The sequence below is a fragment of the Dermacentor variabilis genome, chromosome 8 (assembly GCF_050947875.1).
Source record: "Dermacentor variabilis isolate Ectoservices chromosome 8, ASM5094787v1, whole genome shotgun sequence".
In the NCBI taxonomy this organism is placed as follows: Eukaryota; Metazoa; Arthropoda; class Arachnida; order Ixodida; family Ixodidae; genus Dermacentor; species Dermacentor variabilis.
Genome location: NC_134575.1, coordinates 76,914,042 through 76,935,461, shown reverse-complemented (window position 1 = coordinate 76,935,461; position 21,420 = coordinate 76,914,042).

Sequence of the window (21,420 nt, the reverse complement as noted above, 5' to 3'; positions counted from 1 at the left end):
TTCAGATGTTCCGAGGCAGTACATGGGCTTCAAAGAAAAATGCATAACGTAATGACTGGGTAGTGGCCGCGCTGTTCCCGGTTCTTTGGCGTGCACCTCGCATTGTAGTCGAGCTAGTGGAAATGCTGCTGCTGCAAAAATAATAGGCGAAGTAAATTTAGGCACGAAGAGCTCGTTCTTGTAGGAACAGTTCCTTCCTGTACAGCATATTTCTACCTCAGTCGACCCCATCGTGATGGTACTATTCATACCAATTGTCCTGCCCTGCTTCATGTGACGACTTTGTGTGCATTCCAATTTCTTGATCTCACACTCTTATGCTTAATCATCTGGCGGTCCCAACGGCACATTCTTTGTGTCGCTATCCGTTCTGCCACAAAGCAAAGCTTCCATTGCAAACCACCCGTGGTTTCGCATATGTCGTCGGTTTCTTATAGCATATCTGGATACAAGTCGAATTGAATGGAATACTCAATATTTCTTTAAATATTACTCTCGAATAACAAACGGGCATTTTCACAATGATCAAAAGCAATGTTCGCGTCCTATCATTTAAAACATATCGATGTATGTGTGATTACAATGCTCATTATCACACATTCTTTATTTAAAAAGGACGATAATATGAAAAAAACATGATAACTTTATTCGCTCACTCAGGCTTCTTAGGAAGCCAGATCGCCTCTTCATGTCTCTGTTTGTGTGCCCATAAAGATTCATTATTGAAGGTTGTAATGGGGACATCGCAAAGAAGTACATGATCATAACTACCTTACCCGTAGTCATAACTACCAGTGAGGCAGTTAACTGAGTGGTGGTTAAGACGGGGTAGTGAGATAATCTCCAGAATTTCTACCTCATCATAGCATATAAACGTGTGATCAAATACATACTCAATATAATAAAAATAGCTAATGGCATTACCGTCCGCCATTACTTTGAAATGACAGATGCACCACAATTCCTTCTCTTCTTTTTTTTGGGGGGGGGGGGGGAGTGGCCGGGTTGGCGGGGCTTGGCCGGGCTCGGAATGGTATACATATTGAAGCGAACTTGTCGTGACTAATTCAGCACTAAGAGCGACTAAAGTAGAGCTCGTAATAAGGCATATGGTAGATTAAGAATATTTGACGGGCATGACAAGCTGATTGAAACTGGCTTCCGTCGTGCTCTGGTCGTCATACCGTTCACAATGTTACAGGGTCTTCCCATTGTGGGTATGCCGTCATCGTCATATGGCGTGGATTCTACATTGCCGTCATTTTATTGCAGTCAGGCTGTCAACATCTACTCATGATCATCGTCATTTGCTCATGAACTCCACCAAGCAAAACTTCGACTCAACTCTGATGTCGATCGTTGCATGAATAAACGATGACGGCCGTATATTGTCTTCGGCTTCATCAATAGAAGTAAAATTCGGCATAGACTTTTGTGTGCTTACCTGGGCGAATGCGCAAGCATTATAGTCGCTTTGGGGAATGTTTTCGATCGATGCTTCCGACATGTATGGAACTCTATACGCTTGAAATGTTCGACAACGTAGTAGGGCGCAAATAGCGAAATTATGTTTTTTATTTCTTGGACGCAAAGCACATTATCACCCTCACGATGTGTTGGGATCGCCGCTGACGAGTTGCATGCGTTCGTACAGCGTGAATCTGTCCACCGGCGTCGATGCGCGCAATCGGCCCACTTTTAGTCAGCAAGAATGGATATTATCATCCTCACGATATGTTCGAAGTAGATGGCACACGAGAAGGGATACTCGCTGACGAGTTTGCAGCGTTCGTACACAGTCGGGATTCCACGAGTATTAATGCAATTAACAAAGTCCACGAGTATTAATGCAAGTATTTCGCACACCTTGAGTCAGCCATAATCGTGGTGCCGCCGTGGTGTAGGGAAGCGTACGCGTCTCGCAACCCGGAGGCCCAGGTTCGGTTCCCACCCAGACCGGAATGTACAGCATCCAATTTTCGAAGCCATTCATTTACTTTGCTTTAAATAACCTCCCTGAGAAACTTGACGTAAATGTGAGCACCCTTTTACGGGTTTTTATTATTTGCGCAGTGGAACATTCCTTCTGGCACCGTACTTCGGTCTTCTCGACTACGACGACTTTTTGCGTGATGATGCGTGTAATCCTTTAGCATTATCATCATCTTTATACAGGGTGTCCAAGCTGACATTAGCGGGGGCTTAAAACATGTGAATGTCACGTAGCTGGACAGAACCAAGGTAATGTTGTTTGTCGTACCTCGGAGATACTCAAATTATTTTTTTTACATTCCGCCTAATTAGACCATTAGAATTAAATAATTATTGAAATTCTCAAATATTATAATAAGAAGAAACGTTTCATTGAGAAAACTGTAGGGCGACATGAAAAACTCCCAATACAACTTTCTGTTGCTCAATACGAGATACATAAAAGTGTTTTCCGGGCGTGAAATAAGCCCGCAAATGCGCGCAAAATTACCGCGCAACTGGCAGCTAGAGGCATTTTACCTGTATTTATTGATGTTCCAATGTAGCGTAAAGCACAGGTGGCGAGAGTAGAAATTGCGCTCCTTCATCACCCTTCGCATAGTGCTTACGGAGCTTTCCGAATCTTGTACTTGCCTCACACTTGCTTGAGGGTTCGCTGCGTCATAAACAAGTGCGCCCACGTCGAAATCTAGAATTACTACCGTTCTTTTAGAACGTATTCGCTTGTAAACGGGCCAGGTTCATGAAACAGCTTGAAAAATATTAAATCCGTAACGCGACCTACAGCAGGACGCGAAGCGTAGCAACAACGAGTACAACCACTTTTGAAATCTAGTGTTGCCTCGAGCGCGTGCCAGTGCCATATTTACACTTTCCGTCACTGAGTACCTTGCCGTCCCTATGGAAGCCATTGCAACACTATCTAAATGACCTACGCAAGAAGAAAAGAAGCAGTTTCAATTAATTGCACTGGGTTACAATTCCAGAAATTCTACTGTTGCGCAACGCATAGAAACTTTCTATACGCTTTTAAGGTTGGTGTTTAAATATGATTGCTGCCATCTTCGCCATAAAACGATTTCTATGAACGTGGTAGTTTAGGAAATTTGTGATTTTGGTTAATTAGATAGTTGCTTTCGGTTCCTTCGCTGGGTTTCATGCAGCCCTCATAATAAAATATGTGTTAAAACACTAGGTGCGCTGCTAGTTCTTAAAAAAACACCGTATTTCTTAAAAAAGAAGTCCGAGGACACCTAACCACTTCTTACGAGTTGTGAATGCGAAGGCACTTTACTCAATTGAGCGCTGCTGAGTGGCCTTACTAGTTATGAACTCCTCGCGGGAAGGTGAGCGAGTTCAGATGCTTGGCCAACGCCTCTCTTGGCACAAGGCCGATGCATATTGATCCGTGACGTCATTCTTCCTCGCCCGACTGCCACGTTGTCTACTGGTGACGCTCCAAGTTAGCCACGGTGATTTCTACTTCATCGCCTCCGTCACGCCGGCCTTGGCAATGCAAAATTCTGGCCAAGTGGCAGGATGCCAAAAAGCAGAGTGAAAAGGCCCGTTATAAAGGAAGATTTTGCTTAGCACAAGGAATAATACAGTCGGCTTCGGAGCGTGAAGACGTCTATTCGAAACTCACTACCGCCAAAGTTTTTCCTTTCGGATTAATACTGTTTTTATACATAAATTTCTTTGTAGCGATTGCCAAGGCAAAGTTAGATCGCAGGCGAGAGCTTGGCTGAACAAGGATTGCGTGGATAACACAGGCTTCAGCAAAGCCTGTAATATGCCATACGCTCACATCATTTTTCAAACAATCAGCGGTAAAAAATCCGGGCGTCAGACACTTGAACAATTGCACGCGTAACTGTAGTTGAAAAAGCCTGTGACTGGACATTCTCACTGCAGAACAGCGTCACTAACCAGCATAGCGCGTGCACTTGTGGAGTCGGTGTTTCAATGTAATGAAATACTCAACAATGAAAACATTTTACCATTCATTTTATCACCGATAGGGGTCTCCTAGCGACAGTTCTCGTGAGGTCCAATTATTATTCGCGCTGGATGCTGATTCGCCATTAATGTCAAAGTCGAAATCAATTTTCGGTTCATTTACATTACAATACCTCCGGACCAAGATACTTCATGAGTAAATAATTACGATAACTGCTGCCCTGAATATCAAGCGCAAATCATTATTTCAACTAAATTATTATTTCAGCAAACACACTAAGCTTCAGAATCTAGCATGGTGAAAGGCACAGTATATGAAGCAGTGTTATTTTCAATTAGGTAAAGAGCATCAGTTGCAAGGCACTTTCAGCCATTTAGAAAAATTACTAGCACTCATCACACAGAAGCATTGCAATGACAGGTTAACAAAATCAGTCATCGGTCTGTACAAGTACATTTGAAAGCAAACATTGTAAAAGCTAGGCTCTTGTAGTAATTACCACCAATAAGCCTCAGTCACATTCCTGCATGATTATGAAAGGCATACACGTAAAAAAAGCACATGAATGAACATATACGGAGGTAAACGTAGAAATATCTCTTTTGTAACATCTGGTATTGAGCGCCTTTACATTATTAGTAGCGCTGGTGTGAAAACACATTGCATTAAAAAACATCACTTGCTGTTGCTCAATCAGCCTACTAAACTTTCTTTTCTACGGCACATTGTTTCATAATAAAATAAAACGTCCTGACTTATTATAAATCCCATATGGCCTACGCTAAAACCCACCTCATGGTAATATTTCAGAATCCCTAAATTTCTGACTTTCTTCTTCTTCGTGCCCGGAACTATGATGACTATTTTCATGATTACCAAGAAGCAAATATAGTCTGAATAGTTGATATCCTGTCCCTTCGAGCTGCGATTACAAGTCAGAATTTGCAGTCATCAGTTTTGTGACACAAGGCGGCTATAAAGGCTTTAAAGGTGGCACCATGGCCAAAAGCATATCATGAATTATAACTCATACCTCTGTCACACAAGCTCGCACTAGTTCTTTTATGTAAGTAGTCTTTTACGAAGTTGAAAGACTTGTTAGTGAAGAGGTTCCGTGCGGCAGACGCACGGCAGCGACGATCTCTTCTTAGTGTTTCCTTCTGCTCACGCTTTACGGAAAGCGTGACGCTAGCGTTCAAAATAAGATGGGTCGAAATATACTGATGTATCTCAAGATATAAAGTGAAAGCACATTTGATTGAAAGGTTTTCAAATAAATTTAATAACGCCAGATTAAGATAGGTAAATGTAGTGATTTATTATAGTAGTTTAGAGAGCGTTAGACCCCCTTTCGAGGCGCGTTCGACCTGCTCACGAAGGGGCAGAAGAAAGTGAGCATTACTGGATTTTTTAAACTGCGAGACACAATATATTTTTTACGATGAGCCTTGGCGACAGAAAAATAGGCATTTGGTTAATTTTTAACATATGATAATTGCTGGCGTCCACTGGTTTCGAGGCTACTCATTTTCAGCCGTAAAAGACATCGACGAATTCCGCTTCCAGAAAAGGCTGCTTCTGAAGAAGAGATCGCCGCCTGTCGTGTGTCTGCGACCAAAACTCTTTTTCGGGAGAGGTTTTTTTTGCTCAAATCACTTTCGAGTGCGCATGTAACAGGGGTATCATATATTGTGAAAATTAGGAGATATAGGAGAAATAATTCTCTTTAGGATTGTTGCGTAATAATCAAAGAAGTGACGTATTCCATTTACACAAAGTACGCCATGTAAGGCAAATCTATCGCTAATATTTGCCATGTTGAGCTCGAAGAATGCGATATGCAAGGGTGCGCCTTATTTCTTCTGAAAAGTTCTCAAAACTGCTGGCCTTTTACAACCTGGAATTCGTTCAATGTCGATGTTTCGGTGGTAAACAGCGCATTCTTATTTTACATGAAGACGTCCAGGAGCACTTCACTTTTTTTGTAGATTTCAGAACAATAAAGCATTTAGACATCTACGAACAATTGTGTTTATTATTAGCGAAAAAATATACAATCGTTAACCAACAGCATACTTTACTCATACCTCGATCTGTTAAGAGCTTACGGCAGTGAACTTTGTAGGCGGCATAGGGATCGTTTACATTTGGGAAGCATGTTTATAGCGCTCATTATTTTTTTTTGCCTCAACTCCTATGATTTATAAATGTCTTGCTTTACCCGAATGCGATTTCAAATTTCGGTGGTGTACAATGTCAATGTGAACCGTACTCCACAGTACTCCTCCACAAGGAGCCGAAATCTATTCGTTGCAGCCTCACCCAACTCTATTCAGTCACTGTACCTTGCTGCTGTCTTTTTCTTGGGAATCACGTTCTTTTTAGCTTTCGAGCCATAAGTAAATTAACCTAAACAAAATTAACATTACCTAAATAACTACCACTGAAGGTTCAAACCAGCCCCGCTGCTTATCTTTAGTGCTGCGCCAGGCTTGTTGGAGTATTCTACTTGAGGTGCCATCAAAATTGTTTAATCGAAGGACGAGGAAAATGCTGCTCAGAATTGCGTTTGCAAGGTTCGTGGAGTTGCATTTCGGAGATTCCCCATCTCTTTTCCGGATCCTTTCCGCATTTCTTGCTAGTTGGAGTGATGACGGATCATAGTTATTGCCGCGATGGGTCACGTCGTGCTAAGCGTGACAAAAAAATCATCGCAATATGCGCACCCTAGACTACATTCGCACTCTTTGCCTTAAGAAATGCAGCAACAATGCTTTCATCCCATAAACAAAATTACTATAAAACCAATGCATCGTACTTATAGTCCTCATCTTCAACTTCATTCACTTAAAACATTATTTCTCAATAGTTTCTCTCATGTTTAATCTAATTCACCACACACCTGAAAAAATGTTATTTGTCCTTATCATAGCCTAATCATCTCTGTGCAGTTCGTTCCTCACTCCGGAAATTTACTTTTTGTGCTGTTGTGCATGTCACGTAGAAAATGGTGTCATTTCATTTATTTTATTAAGTTCTTCCAAAACATTTTCTTTAGTATACAATTGTACGTTCCGTAAACCCCAACTTCGCTTAATCACCATTTTATTTTAAGTAGGAACTGTCAGTTACACTGACATAACTAGCGAGCCATACAGACTATTGTAAACGATACCCACTAAATAATTGTATTCCTAAAAGCATGTCTGAGGATCGATACCTACAAGCACAGTTGAAAACAAGTTGAACCACCACACCAACCTTACTTGAAGATTATGGTGCTCCGGTTACGATGAAATCTGGGGCGTGCTGTTTGCGGCCTGCGCGAAGCTCTATATATCACCCATCGGTTTAGACGTTCATTCTTCACGTGTTCACGCGCTTCGCGATGAGTGACGAAAGTAATAACTGCGAAGCTATCACTGAAACAACGTCAAAAGGGGATGCTCCTACAGCACTAAATTTGGTTTGTATATATCAGTATAGCGTTATAATTGTTTACACGTGCATTTAACGCTTCGTTCGTAACTGATGAACTGCACGGTGGGCCGTCATATGCGTCAGAGAATGCGCAACAAGCGAAACATTTACTTTTGTGTCCCAGTCTTAGCCCTTTATCCATTTCTGATTGCAATCTCTTGATTTTGCTGCCTAGCATCCCGAGGCCAGCAGAAAAAGATCACTGCGCGCCATGCAAGTGCAACGACAAGCAACCGGTGTGCGCTGTTGCGGACACCATGTGCGACTGCGTTAACGAGCGCCTGCAATTCAGGGAGACGGGAAAATGCGCCATCAACAAGGACGACTGTGGCGCATTGCTCGTGCCTCCAGTGTAAGAACACCTTTCTTTGGTCATTGTCTTATAGTAGTTGTTATTTTCTTAAATCCAATGCCATGTACCAGTGGCATTCGATATGGTCATATGCAGCAAGTTCCTGTGTGCAATCCAGAGGGAAGTCACCACTATATTTCGTGCAATATAACAGAACTCAATTTCCTCCATGGACCTGAGATAAATATTCTTTGTTTGAGGAGTAAACAGAGGTCACTAGAATGTCCTTAGATGAAATCTGAATTGCATTTTAGAATGTTTTCGTTCTATATCGTCATCCTATATCGTCCTATATCGTCACTATATCGTTCAGCGTCTAACAAGACGCTGAACATACATAATCTCAATAAATCCTTCCTCGTTCGACAATACCTACAAGCTTGCAAATATATTTCTCTTTCTTTTTTGGAACTCTATGGCAAGTATGGCACTGTAAACACCACCATCTTATGCCAACTGGCCTCATTGGAAGTCTTATTGAAAATATTATTGAAAATCTAGAAGTTCATCTTCAAAAAAACAATAATCTTGAGCTAATGAGATCGTCTATTGACTGGTGCTTTAAATTCGGGCACCAAAACTGGAAAGTAAACCAAAATGTCAATCCAAATATTTCGCCAGGTCTATCTACACTGATCTGTGATACGGTTGGACAACACTACTACCGAGACTGGAGAATGTGGCTAAGATTTCTAAATGAAACCTTTATAAATGAGGATGTAGACTTCGCAAAAATCACCTAGCTCATCAGACCGGTGCTTGAAAACATTGATAATAATGTGCACCAGCATTCACCTCTCCCCATGGTGTTCCTTGCGGACTGGGTACTTTTTTATCTGTTAAATGCTTTTGAATTCCTGCAACTTATTTCGTTTATAGAAAGCCTGCAAATGCCGATCAAATAAAGACCCGGCCACGGAATTCTGCCATCTAGCACTCTGAAAAATACACACCGCCATCAGAAATGAGAGTACGTATTCACAAAATGTATCTGACCACCATTTGTACGCAGCTAATAATTTCATCAAGAACTACTGATGAATGAAAAATGTGCAAATGACGCATGTTGAAGTTGAACTACAATCTTCATTTGTGCACCAGTGAGGTAGTGAGCGTTTTTAAAGACGATCGACAAAATGATTCTGGATGGGAAACTTGACGTTTTCGCAAGTACAATGGCAAACATCAACAGGAACATAGGATATATAACTCACCTTCAAGTGCAGCGGCTAAAGTTAGGAAGAAAATGATTGCTTCCTTTACTGCAGGTGGCAGACTTGTCTTACTTATTGCAGCTCAAGCAGCCTAGACTAGTGGCTTTTGAGCTGCACATAGTACTTGCGAAGAGCACCATCAAGCTAACCGCTTGCTAGCCTGGGCTTGCTTGTGCAGACGAACATTGTGTTGTCTCGTGAGAGTACTCCAGTAAGAAAATAACACATCGTGCTACACTACGCGTAATGTGAGCGCTGTGATGCAGTGTCATGATTCATTCCAGCCTATCATTATTTGTAAAAGCTTGGCGTTGCTAGTTTACGCGTGGACCTAAGAATTTCCCTATTACGTTCAAATATGCATGTACGACACTCAAGAGTCCAGGCTATTGCTTCGTTCTCCTAAGCTACCACTGTCAAAACGCTACATGCGCTACTTCCAGAGCGTAATTTTTAAAGCTCTCCTAATGATCAGAAGAAACTGTTCGATAGATAGATAGATAGATAGATAGATAGATAGATAGATAGATAGATAGATAGATAGATAGATAGATAGATAGATAGATAGATAGATAGATAGATAGATAGATAGATAGATAGATAGATAGATAGATAGATAGATAGATAGATAGATAGATAGATAGATAGATAGATAGATAGATAGATAGATAGATAGATAGATAGATAGATAGATAGATAGATAGATAGATAGATAGATAGATAGATAGATAGATAGATAGATAGATAGATAGATAGATAGATAGATAGATAGATAGATAGATAGATAGATAGATAGATAGATAGATAGATAGATAGATAGATAGATAGATAGATAGATAGATAGATAGATATAACCATGAACCTCAGTAATTCACTTCTGTGGAGAACAGCTCAAAACAAGAGCAACTTCACATGATCGATTCAGAGACGTGTTCAAAGAGTGCGAAGCAAACAGCCACATGCATTTACCTGCATGGATTGGCGTTGCATAAGCTGCAGTTGCCCTGAAGCGGCCACTGTGGCATACGAAGCAGGGAGGGATGTGCCGACAATTTCATATGCAAAAGAAACATGCACTTAACAACTGATTTGATGTCTGTTATAGCGATATAGAAAGGCTACTCGTAGATAGGAGTCCCGGAGACCAGTCTGAAAATGATCAGCAGCGGAGGTAAGAGCAAAGTAATCTTGTTTAACGGCGTCGTACTCAGGCGAGCCAGGACGCCGCGGTTCCTGGCCAAACAACGCACAGTTAGGACACTCGAAGTGCAGCGCGAATACGATGAGCTATGACCACATTTAATTTTTTATGTCTAGTGTTGTCAGGTGGACCGCAAAGTGTTTCAGAACGTGTCGCTGTTGAAAGGTGGTGTTCGGGCGGTGCATTTAGGCTAGGTATACCTGCAGCAAGCAAATAAAAAAATACCCTCCTAATCATTCTCTTATTGTGGCACTTCAACCGACGCATCGCACTGTGGTGCTTTTGCAAGATCAAGCACGTTGTATTTTGGTATGCAACATGTTTTAATGCTGGTAAAAATGTTCCGGTTTCCCTGCAAGGTGCACCACGGTGTCTGAGGGATGCAGTCGTAACTGAAATCTGTTGCACGTTTCTTGTAACGCGCAAGGTATCGTTCACAATGATATCAGACCAAGCTCCGCTCTGCCGGTAGTTTCATTTAGAGACGAGGCCCTATTTCGACATCACATTTGTTGGTGTCTTTTAGTGGCCAGCGCTTCCACTTGCCAGATTTAGCCACTATTTATTTTTGTTTGGTCAAATTAGTTTAAAGGATGTGAAGGAAGCTTGAAATATATTTTACTACATATTCGCCACAAATTGCAGCATTTGCGTTTATCTTATATACCGATGAAATAAAGGGCTTATCGGGAGAAAGGACGAAGGCTTTTCAAGGTAAGATTCCTTAGCAATAAGCAGGAACCTTCGCCTCCATAGACGTCTGTAGATTTACCAATTGATTTTATTTAGCTATAGAAAGCATGCAAACGCAGCACAGTATTTTCGAATGAACCTCTGCTCGAACTTTTCTCGCCACTCCACAGAGTGACGTGCAGCACCACCACTCAAGTGACGAAACCTTTACACGTCTGCGAGAAGTGCCGCAAATGATCATGAAGCGAAGTGACCACTTCTCTGGGGAAGACGCACCGCTATCTGTTTTCTTGAAGCAGTAGATAGATATGAATATGCAGTAGGTATATAAATAGGCAAGAGATACGTGGAAACACAGAAAAAGGGAAGGAAAATGCGGCCATAATGAAACACCGAGTGCTACGGGGATACAATAGGTACGAGGTGCTCCGGGATACGAGGAAAGCACTTACATTTGGAAATGCGGTTGTTTGTCCGAAGTCATGGACAATATCAGGACCCGATGGCAACAAGAGCTTTGTGAGACGCCTCGCACTGAGCGCTCAAGGGAAGAGTACAATGAGCCTCTGCAGGGTCACATGAGCTGGACAATTGATGGATGCTCAGCGTAAAAGTGATTATGAAGAACGACTCTACACCAAAGAATAAAGTAAATGGACTGGGAGAGTGTTCAGGTATTTGTACACAAAGAACGCTGATTCACGGTGGAGGAAAGCAACTAGGCAGTTTATCAGCAAATATGCGACGCGTAAGGTGAGCAACATGGCAACAAAGAATGTGGAGCCGAAATCCAAAGAGAATAAGGCAATCTCATTGGTGGTGGCAATGGAAAAGATACCTGCTATGAGTAACTATTGAGGAGGAAAATGAAATTTCAGGAAAGGCTCAATTTATTACAAGGCAAATAGAAGCTCTTTCTATTTTGAAGCGATATGAGGATGCCTTAGAATACGCACATATAGAGTGATCCACAAGAAGGGCAAAGAAGCAGGTGCTTGCTGTGGTAAAGCTAGGTACACGATGGAGGAATTTTTATTCGAAAGTGAAGCTATGTACCCAGTAGTTCATTTAGGCACCTGTGGCCTCCTTGAAGCCCTTGATTTCCCAGAGCGCAGGGGAAAGGTAAACAAATGCGCATTAAGCGCGAGTGGAAGCTTGCTGGAAGAAAACTAGGAGAACTACAAGTAACGAGAGCGCATAAAAATATAGTTACCAATAGGGGTTCAGAAAGTTCGATCATGAAAATTCTCCGTAATCTTGTTTTCATGATAGGCAGGACATTAGGCAATATAGAAACAAGCGCTTGGTGGCAGAAGCCACAGCTCCGTTCCAAAGGGGTACTTGCATCCGTCTATCCATCCGTCAAATGCATTGAGTCGACAGTGAGTGTAGCGGTACGAATCTTCTAGAGCACGCGGTTACTATGCCTCATACGCAAGCTCACTTAGGCGAGGGAGTGCGTATAACTTCCCTTGGCAATGAAGCAAAAGCTATGGGAGAACAGGTTGTGCATATATATTTGCGCGTGTAGTCCGGGCGAGCTTCGCACAGGTTTACCTTCATTTGACTATGCATAACATACTTGCTTTACTCAAGGCAGACACAGTTAAGTCGGCGAGAATCTGTGATGTTCATTGTTTATAGATGTCGCATATGTGTAACTGGTCTCTGGTCAGCGAGCGACGCAGCCAGTTTCGGAGCCCCGCATGGTCTCGGAGTCCATAAGAACGTGCTGCTGACGCCGGCGTTGGTAGACGGCTTAGCAGAAGTAAGCTAGCTCATTCGTTTGCTTTCCCCGGCGATTGTTATATTGGAGTCTGCTTTCCTTGTTCCCGCACAGCCATTGTACACACATGTGTTGTAAGCTTCGACAGACGTTTTTGCTGAAGTTTGTCATCAGTGTTTCAGCTGAACTGACTGGGGGAACCGATGGCGACAAACACTCACCAAAAGGCTCGGCGCCATTCGTCTTTTCGGGGCAGCGCGAAACAAGTAACTTTCTCGGAAGTTCAAAAACTAGAATGGCGCAATAAAATATACAAACACATCAGTAGCCGCCTGGTAAATGCAATGTATCATTTCAAATACCTTGCTACAAATAGCAAAATGTGAACGAATATTTTCTCTGTTAGCGTGTAAGAAAACGTGAACAAAATTGCAGGTCGATACTTCTCTCAACGTTAAAGAGCTTTAGTAAAGTGCGAGCTAGGATTTCGCGCGCGCAAGTAATTGCGTGCGCCCTAGTGTGCATGCGCAGTACGCAAAAGAAAAATGTGAGTTTCTTGGCCGCGCGCGATTTTCGCGATTTAGCGGGAGACGCTAACAGTCCCAAAACATGGACGGTAAGAAATAGCGTTGTAAAACATGGGGCAGCACCCATGGCTCCTGCTTCAGCGTGAATTCTCGTGATGGCTACGTACACACTCTCCCTGAGCTCACGTAACTACTGAAATGAACTTTCATTTTCTCTAGGCTCACCTGGAACGCTAGTTATGAGCGCATAGCGCATTCACTATTTGAGATTGTTCGGCGATTCTGGGTTTGCGTAGGCCTGACAAGACGCGTCCGCATAGCCACAACAGAATGGTTCCTAATGAATTGCCTTGGCTTGGATACGCTTGTCACGAGGCACTAGACGACGCCCTGTCTTTTAACGTAACGTCCCGTAAAAGTGTTTACGTTTAACGTACATAAGGCAACAAACGCTCTTCTAAAGCAGTCTACTACCAGAAAATGCTGCTTCGACTACTCTTAACTAGATGGCGAGCGAATCAGCTTAGGAGGTTTTACTACTCGCACCAAGATGGCGCGGTGAAGTCTTGCGCTTTGCTGTGTGTCTTTCTTTTACGCTATACTAAAGCTCTACCGAAGAGCATCCCGCAAATGTTCCGCGTGCAGAACATGCTAACGCAAGTATATTACGCTAAACTAAAACTGTTGTCACAGGGCCGCTTTCTTGGTCCACAATCTCTCCATCAGAACCAAGAAAATTGATCCGCATGTATAGAGTCCTGCAAAAATGTGCAGGGCCCTAAATCTTCCCGGCTAGCAGAGGAACACAACATTATTAAAAAAGTCACCGCCGCTTCCAGTCCATGAGGATGGTCCAACAGCGTAGTTGTGTTAATTACACTGAGTGTTACACCATGCAAGTCAAACTTCGCTAGCAGTCTGTATTGTAAACCTTTTGTTTCCGCATTCATTCACCTCATTTTCGCTTTTGCGTTCTTCGCGAGGTGAGCATGGTTTAGTAGGGCTTTTTTTGTCGTTTTCCCAGTGTTTCTTTCTTATTTTTGCACGCGAGGTTTCTGTCTGTGCGCTGCAGTGCTTTATTTTTGCTTTCATGTTCCTCCGCGCCGTGGTCTTCCCATAGTTGTAGCCGGGATGGAATGTCCGGAACCACTAAACCAAAGCTCCGTATATTGGACGCAAGGACCGCCACTGGAGACGCGGGTGATGCAGTCGTTTGGACAATTGCTTGGATTGTTTTGAGGATTGACGTCTTTGTGTTTCTATATGACAAAACCAAAGCTCAGTATTTTGGACGCAACGACCGCCACTGGAGACGCGGGCGCTGCAGTCGTTTGGACAACTGCTTGGATTGTTTTTAGGATTGACGTCTTTGTGTTTCTATATGACAAAACCAAATCTCCGTATTTTGGGCGTAATGACCGCCACTGGAGACGCGGGCGCGACAGTCGTTTGGACAACTGCTTGGATTGTTTTGAAGATTGACGTCTTTGTGTTTCTATATAACAAAACGAAAGCTCCGTATTTTGGGCGCAATGACCGCCACTGGAGACTCGCGCGCTGCAGTCGTTTGGACAACTGCTTGGATTGTTTTGAGGATTGACGTTGTCACGGATCTCCTCCGGAGAACACTCTGGCCGAAAGAATGGACTAGGCGACAGGCGTACCCACACAGATGCACATTTAATACAACCCACGCGACAAGAACAGCAGCACACAAACCTAACAAAACTAACACACAAGATACAAAAACTATCAGTACACACGAACCGGTAACACTGCCACTAGCGTTCTACTGAGAGTGGTTGGCGTTCGTGCTCACGTCTGGTTCGGTGCGGATGTGGCGTGGTGTGGGTCCCGTAGCCGGCGTCGGAGTGGCGTTCGACGTTCGAGGGCTGGCGTCGTTGGTTGCGTCGTGCACGCTCCCGGTCCAAGCGCCCGTGGAGGTGTGGCCGATGATGTTGGCGTTGGGGCACCACCCGGAAGAGTGGTGACAGCGGTAGAGACACCCCTGGCCGTAGCAGGTGGTGGCGTCCTCCGTGGACTCCCCGGAACGGGCTGAGGAACGGCAGGAAGTCTGCGGAGCAAAGCCGTAGAACGCGAGCTCACCGGAGCACTAGCCGGCGTCGCTCTCTTCCGGTCGAACCGTCCCTCACCCGCCGAGTCTCCGCTGCTTTCTTCTCCCCCCGTGTCTCGCCCTTCCTCGCCCTTTTATAGCCTTGTTAGTCCACGTAATCCTTCTCTTCGTCTTCTCTTCTCCACCAATCATCTCTTGTCACCTCACTGGAAACTTCTTCTTTATCTTCTTTCGTCTTCGGTTAATCCACGTCATTCTTAACGCCATCCTCGTCGTCTTCTTGAAACCTTTCTTCGTCTAGCATTTTATTTTATCTTCCCTCTTATATGTGACAAGGGCCCCCTCTCTCAAGAGTTTTTCCCTGAAAAACTGCTCACGTCGTCCTCCTCTTCATGTCATCCAACCAGCCGACTATCTTCTGTGGCAATTCTGGCACCAGCACACCACACAACACAACGTAGATGACCAGCACACACCAAAAACACATCACTAACACATCACTGCCGTTGTCCATACAGTGTCCTTAACAAACATGTTAACGTTCACAACCAAACTGCGTTTTCGGAACACTGCAATTGTCCACATGGTGTCCTTAATAAACATGTTAATGTCCAAAACACACTCCTTTGTACAATCGCGTAACAACCAAAACAACATCAACAACACGATGCATCCCTGAGATACATAACACAGCAGCAACAACAAGATACCTCCCACAGATACCTAGAGCTCTTCAGTTGGCTCTACTCATGATGTCCGCTCCAACGTTATTTCTGCCTTTATTATATTCCACGTGAAATGCGTATTCTTGGAAGGCCAAACTGGACTTACTGGACTTTTTACTCCGCTTGTCCTTGCTATGCTTTCCTTTGCTTCCGTGCTTATCGTTTTTGTGGTGTTTCTCCTTGCTTTGTTGCTTTTTTCTTTACTTTGCTTATCCTTGCTGTCTTTCTTCTTGCTGCTCTTTTCGTTGCTGTGCTTCTCCTTGGAGGTCTGCTCCTTGCTTGACTTCTCCTTATTACCTTTGTCCGTCTTCTTGCTTCCTTTGCCCACCTTCTCCTTGCTGGACTTAGCCTTGCCAGCCTTCTTGCTTCTGGATCTCGATCTGCCTTCCTTAGCGGAGCCTTTCTTGGCCTTCTTGGACTTGCGCTTGCCTCCCCCTTTCTCTTTGGTGCTCTTGCTGCTTTTGCTGCTTAGCCAAGTACAGAAACCCTTCTTTTTCTTCTTCTCTTTACTATCCTTGCCTTTGCTTTTCTTGTCTTTGCTCTTGCTCTTCTTGTCTTTGGACTTGTCTTTGCTCGTGCGCTTCTTGTCTTTTGACTTGGCTTTGCACGTGCGTTTCTTGTCTGTGGACTTCTTCTCTTTACCCTCTTTCTTTCTTCCCAAACGCTGCGTTGCTCTGCCTGTCGCTTGAGCTCTTGTCTCCACTGCCGACGAGAAACTAACTGCTCCCTCACCCACCGGAGCTGTCGTGGGACTCTCCTCCTTTGGGAGTTCTTCAACGTCGAGCATCCTCCACTCGGGATCTGGGTTCTCGACACTTCTTGCACCCGTAATGCTTCCCAAGATGAGATCGTAGATGGGCTGCTCTACGCATTTTGCCACTACCTGTCCCGTATAACATGGCGTGGACACTAGAATCCTGGCTTCAGGAAGGTACCCTACTGTGCTATCTACGAGAGTGAGGGTCGACGTTTCCCCTGCACGCTCCTCGTCCTTCACCAGGCTTCTCCTAACCAAAGCTGTGTTAGCTTCGCAGTCTCTAAGCACCAATACAGGGCGATCCCCTATTTGCCCAACCACCACCGGCAATGCTTCTTTTGACTTGGGTGCTCCACTCACCATTTCATTTCCCAGCAGGGTTTGTACTTTCCGCGGTGGAACTTCAGGTGGTGTGACAAGTTCTGCCCGAGAGTCGACAACGCGTGCAGCTTGGTCCTGCCCCAGAGCTATCCGCTCGAATCGCTGCGGATACGCGTCCAAATCATCTCTTTTGTTATCAAAAGGAGCCATTGACTTTCTTGGACAAACCCTGGCCGGTCTAGGAGATTCGGTACCCGCTAAGGAACGCTGATCATCTTCCGTGATCCCCTCATCTCCTCCTGCGATATGCGCCTGTTTCCACAAAAGGAACTCCTTCTCCCGTTCTATCTTTCTTTTCTCCTCCTCTTCTGCCTCACGAGCTCTTCTAGCCTCTCGCTCTTCTGCCTCGCGAGCTCTTCTAGTCTCTCGCTCTTCTGCCTCGCGAGCTCTTCTAGCCTCTCGCTCTTCTGCCTCGCGAGCGTCTGCGCGTGCTTGCGCCCTTTCTTCTCTCCGCCTTTTTGCTTCTTCTTTCTTCTCGTCCCAGAGACGCATCGCCTCTTCCTTGCTTAACCCTAGCTTGAGCGCAAGTTCTAGCGTTTTTACCAAATCCATCCTTTCTGCCGTCGAGAGATCGGAAAGATCCGAGACAAAGAAAAAAGAAACAAGGAAATGAATCCTGGCGGGCTCGCCACTTGTCTTTGTCACGGATCTCCTCCGGAGAACACTCTGGCCGAAAGAATGGACTAGGCGACAGGCGTACCCACACAGATGCACATTTAATACAACCCACGCGACAAGAACAGCAGCACACAAACCTAACAAAACTAACACACAAGATACAAAAACTATCAGTACACACGAACCGGTAACACTGCCACTAGCGTTCTACTGAGAGTGGTTGGCGTTCGTGCTCACGTCTGGTTCGGTGCGGATGTGGCGTGGTGTGGGTCCCGTAGCCGGCGTCGGAGTGGCGTTCGACGTTCGAGGGCTGGCGTCGTTGGTTGCGTCGTGCACGCTCCCGGTCCAAGCGCCCGTGGAGGTGTGGCCGATGATGTTGGCGTTGGGGCACCACCCGGAAGAGTGGTGACTGCGGTAGAGACACCCCTGGCCGTAGCAGGTGGTGGCGTCCTCCGTGGACTCCCCGGAACGGGCTGAGGAACGGCAGGAAGCCTGCGGAGCAAAGCCGTAGAACGCGAGCTCACCGGAGCACTAGCCGGCGTCGCTCTCTTCCGGTCGAACCGTCCCTCACCCGCCGAGTCTCCGCTGCTTTCTTCTCCCCCCGTGTCTCGCCCTTCCTCGCCCTTTTATAGCCTTGTTAGTCCACGTAATCCTTCTCTTCGTCTTCTCTTCTCCACCAATAATCTCTTGTCACCTCACTGGAAACTTCTTCTTTATCTTCTTTCGTTCTCGGTTAATCCACGTCATTCTTAACGCCATCCTCGTCGTCTTCTTGAAACCTTTCTTCGTCTAGCATTTTATTTTATCTTCCCTCTTATATGTGACAGACGTCTTTGTCTTTCTATATGACAAAACCAAAGCTCCGTATATTGGGCGCAATGACCGCCACTGGAGACGCGGGCGCTGCAGTCGTTTGGACAATTGCTTGGATTGTTTTGAGGATTGACGTCTTTGTTTTTCTATATGACAAAACCAAAGCTCCGTATATTGGGCGCAATGACCGCCACTGGAGACGCGGGTGCTGCAGTCGTTTGCACAACTGCTTGGATTGTTTTGAGGATTGACGTCTTTGTGCTTCTATATGACAAAAGCCAAAGCTCCGTATTTTGGGCGCAATGACCGCCACTGGAGACGCGGGCGCTGCAGTCGTTTGGACAACTGCTTGGATTGTTTTGAGCATTGACGTCATTGTGTTTCTATATGACAAAACCAAAGCTCCGTATATTGGGCGCAATGACCGCCACTGGAGACGCGGCCGCTGCAGTCGTTTGGACAATTGCTTGTATTGTTTTGAGGATTGACGTCTTTGTGTTTCTATATGACAAAAACCAAAGCTCGGTATTTTGGGCGCAATGACCGCCACTGGAGACGCGGGCGCTGCAGTCGATTGGACAACTGCTTGGATTGTTTTGAGGATTGACGTCTTTGTCTTTCTATATGACAAAACCAAAGCTCCGTATATTGGGCGCAATGACCACCACTGGAGACGCGGGAGCTGCAGTCGATTGGACAACTGCTTGGATTGTTTTGAGGATTGACGTCTTTGTGTTTCTATATGACAAAACCCAAGCTCCGTTTATTGGGCGCAATGACCGCCACTGGAGACGCGGGCGCTGCAGTCGTTTGGACAATTGCTAGGATTGTTTTGAGGATTGAAGTCTTTGTCTTTCTATATGACAAAACCAAAGCTCCGTATATTGGGCGCAATGACCGCCACTGGAGACGCGGAGGCTGCAGTCGTTTGGACAATTGCTTGAATTGTTTTGAGGATTGACGTCTTTGTGTTTCTATATGACAAAACCCAAGCTCCGTTTATTGGGCGCAATGACCGCCACTGGAGACGCGGGCGCTGCAGTCGATTGGACAACTGCTTGGATTGTTTCGAGGATTGACGTCTTTGTCTTTCTATATGACAAAACGAAAGCTCCGTATATTGGGCGCAATGACCGCCACTGGAGACGCGGGCGCTGCAGTCGTTTGGACAACTGCTTGGATTGTTTCGAGGATTGACGTCTTTGTGTTTCTATATGACAAAACCAAAGCTCCGTTTATTGGGCGCAATGACCGCCACTGGAGACGCGGGCGCTGCAGTCGATTGGACAACTGCTTGGATTGTTTTGAGGATTGACGTCTTTGTATTTCTATATGACAAAACCAAAACTCCGTATATTGGGCGCAATAACCGCCACTGGAGACGCGGGCGCTGCATTCGTTTGGACAATTGCTTGGATTGTTTTGAGGATTGACGTCTTTGTGCTTCTATATGACAAAAACCGAAGCTCCGTATTTTGGGCGCAATGACCGCCACTGGAGACGCGGGCGCTGCAGTCGTTTGGACAACTGCTTGGATTGTTTTTAGGATTGACACCTTTGTGTTTCTATATGACAAAACCCAAGCTCCGTTTATTGGGCGCAATGACCGCCACTGGAGACGCGGGCGCTGCAGTCGTTTGCACAACTGCTTGGATTGTTTTGAGGATTGACGTCTTTGTGTTTCTATATGACAAAACCAAAGCTCCGTATTTTGGGCGCAATGGCCGCCACTGGAGACGCGCGCGCTTTAGTCGTTTGGACAACTGCTTGGATTGTTTTGAGGATTGACGTCTTTGTCTTTCTATATGACAAAACCAAAGCTCCGTATATTGGGCGCAATGACCGCCACTGGAGACGCGGGCGCTGCTGTCATCTGGACAATTGCTTGGATTGTTTTGAGGATTGACGTCTTTGTGCTTCTATATGACAGTACCCAAGCTCCGTTTATTGGGCGCAATGACCGCCACTGGAGACGCGGGCGCTGGAGTCGATTGGACAACTGCTTGGATTGTTTTGAGGATTGAATTCTTTGTCTTTCTATATGACCAAACCAAAGCTCCGTATATTGGGCGCAATGACCGCCACTGGAGACGCGGGCGCTGCAGTCGTTTGGACAATTGCTTGGATTGTTTTGAGGATTGACGTCTTTGTGTTTCTATATGACAAAAACCAAAGCTCCGTATTTTGGGCGCAATGACCGCCACTGGAGACGCGGGCGCTGCAGTCGTTTGGACTACTGCTTGGATTGTTTTGAGGATTGACGTCTTAGTGTTTCTATATGACAAAACCAAAGATCCGTACATTGGGCGCAATGACCGCCACTGGAGACGCGGGCGCTGCAATCGTTTGGACAACTGCTTGTATTGTTATGAGCATTTACGTCATTCTGTTTCTATATGACAAAACCAAAGCTCCGTATATTGGGCGCAATGACCGCCACTGGAGACGCGGGCGCTGCAGTCGTTTGGACAATTGCTTGTATTGTTTTGAGGATTGACGTCTTTGTGTTTCTATATGACAAAAACCAAAGCTCCTTATTTTGGGCGCAATGACCGCCACTGGAGACGCGGGCGCTGGAGTCGATTGGACAACTGCTTGGATTGTTTTGAGGATTGAATTTTTTGTCTTTCTATATGACCAAACCAAAGATCCGTATATTGGGCGCAATGACCGCCACTGGAGACGCGGGCGCTGCAGTCGTTTGGACAATTGCTTGGATTGTTTTGAGGATTGACGTCTTTGTGTTTCTATATGACAAAAACCAAAGCTCCGTACATTAGGCGCAATGACCGCCACTGGAGACGCGGGCGCTGCAATCGCTTGGACAACTGCTTGTATTGTTATGAGCATTTACGTCATTCTGTTTCTATATGACAAAACCAAAGCTCCGTATATTGGGCGCAATGA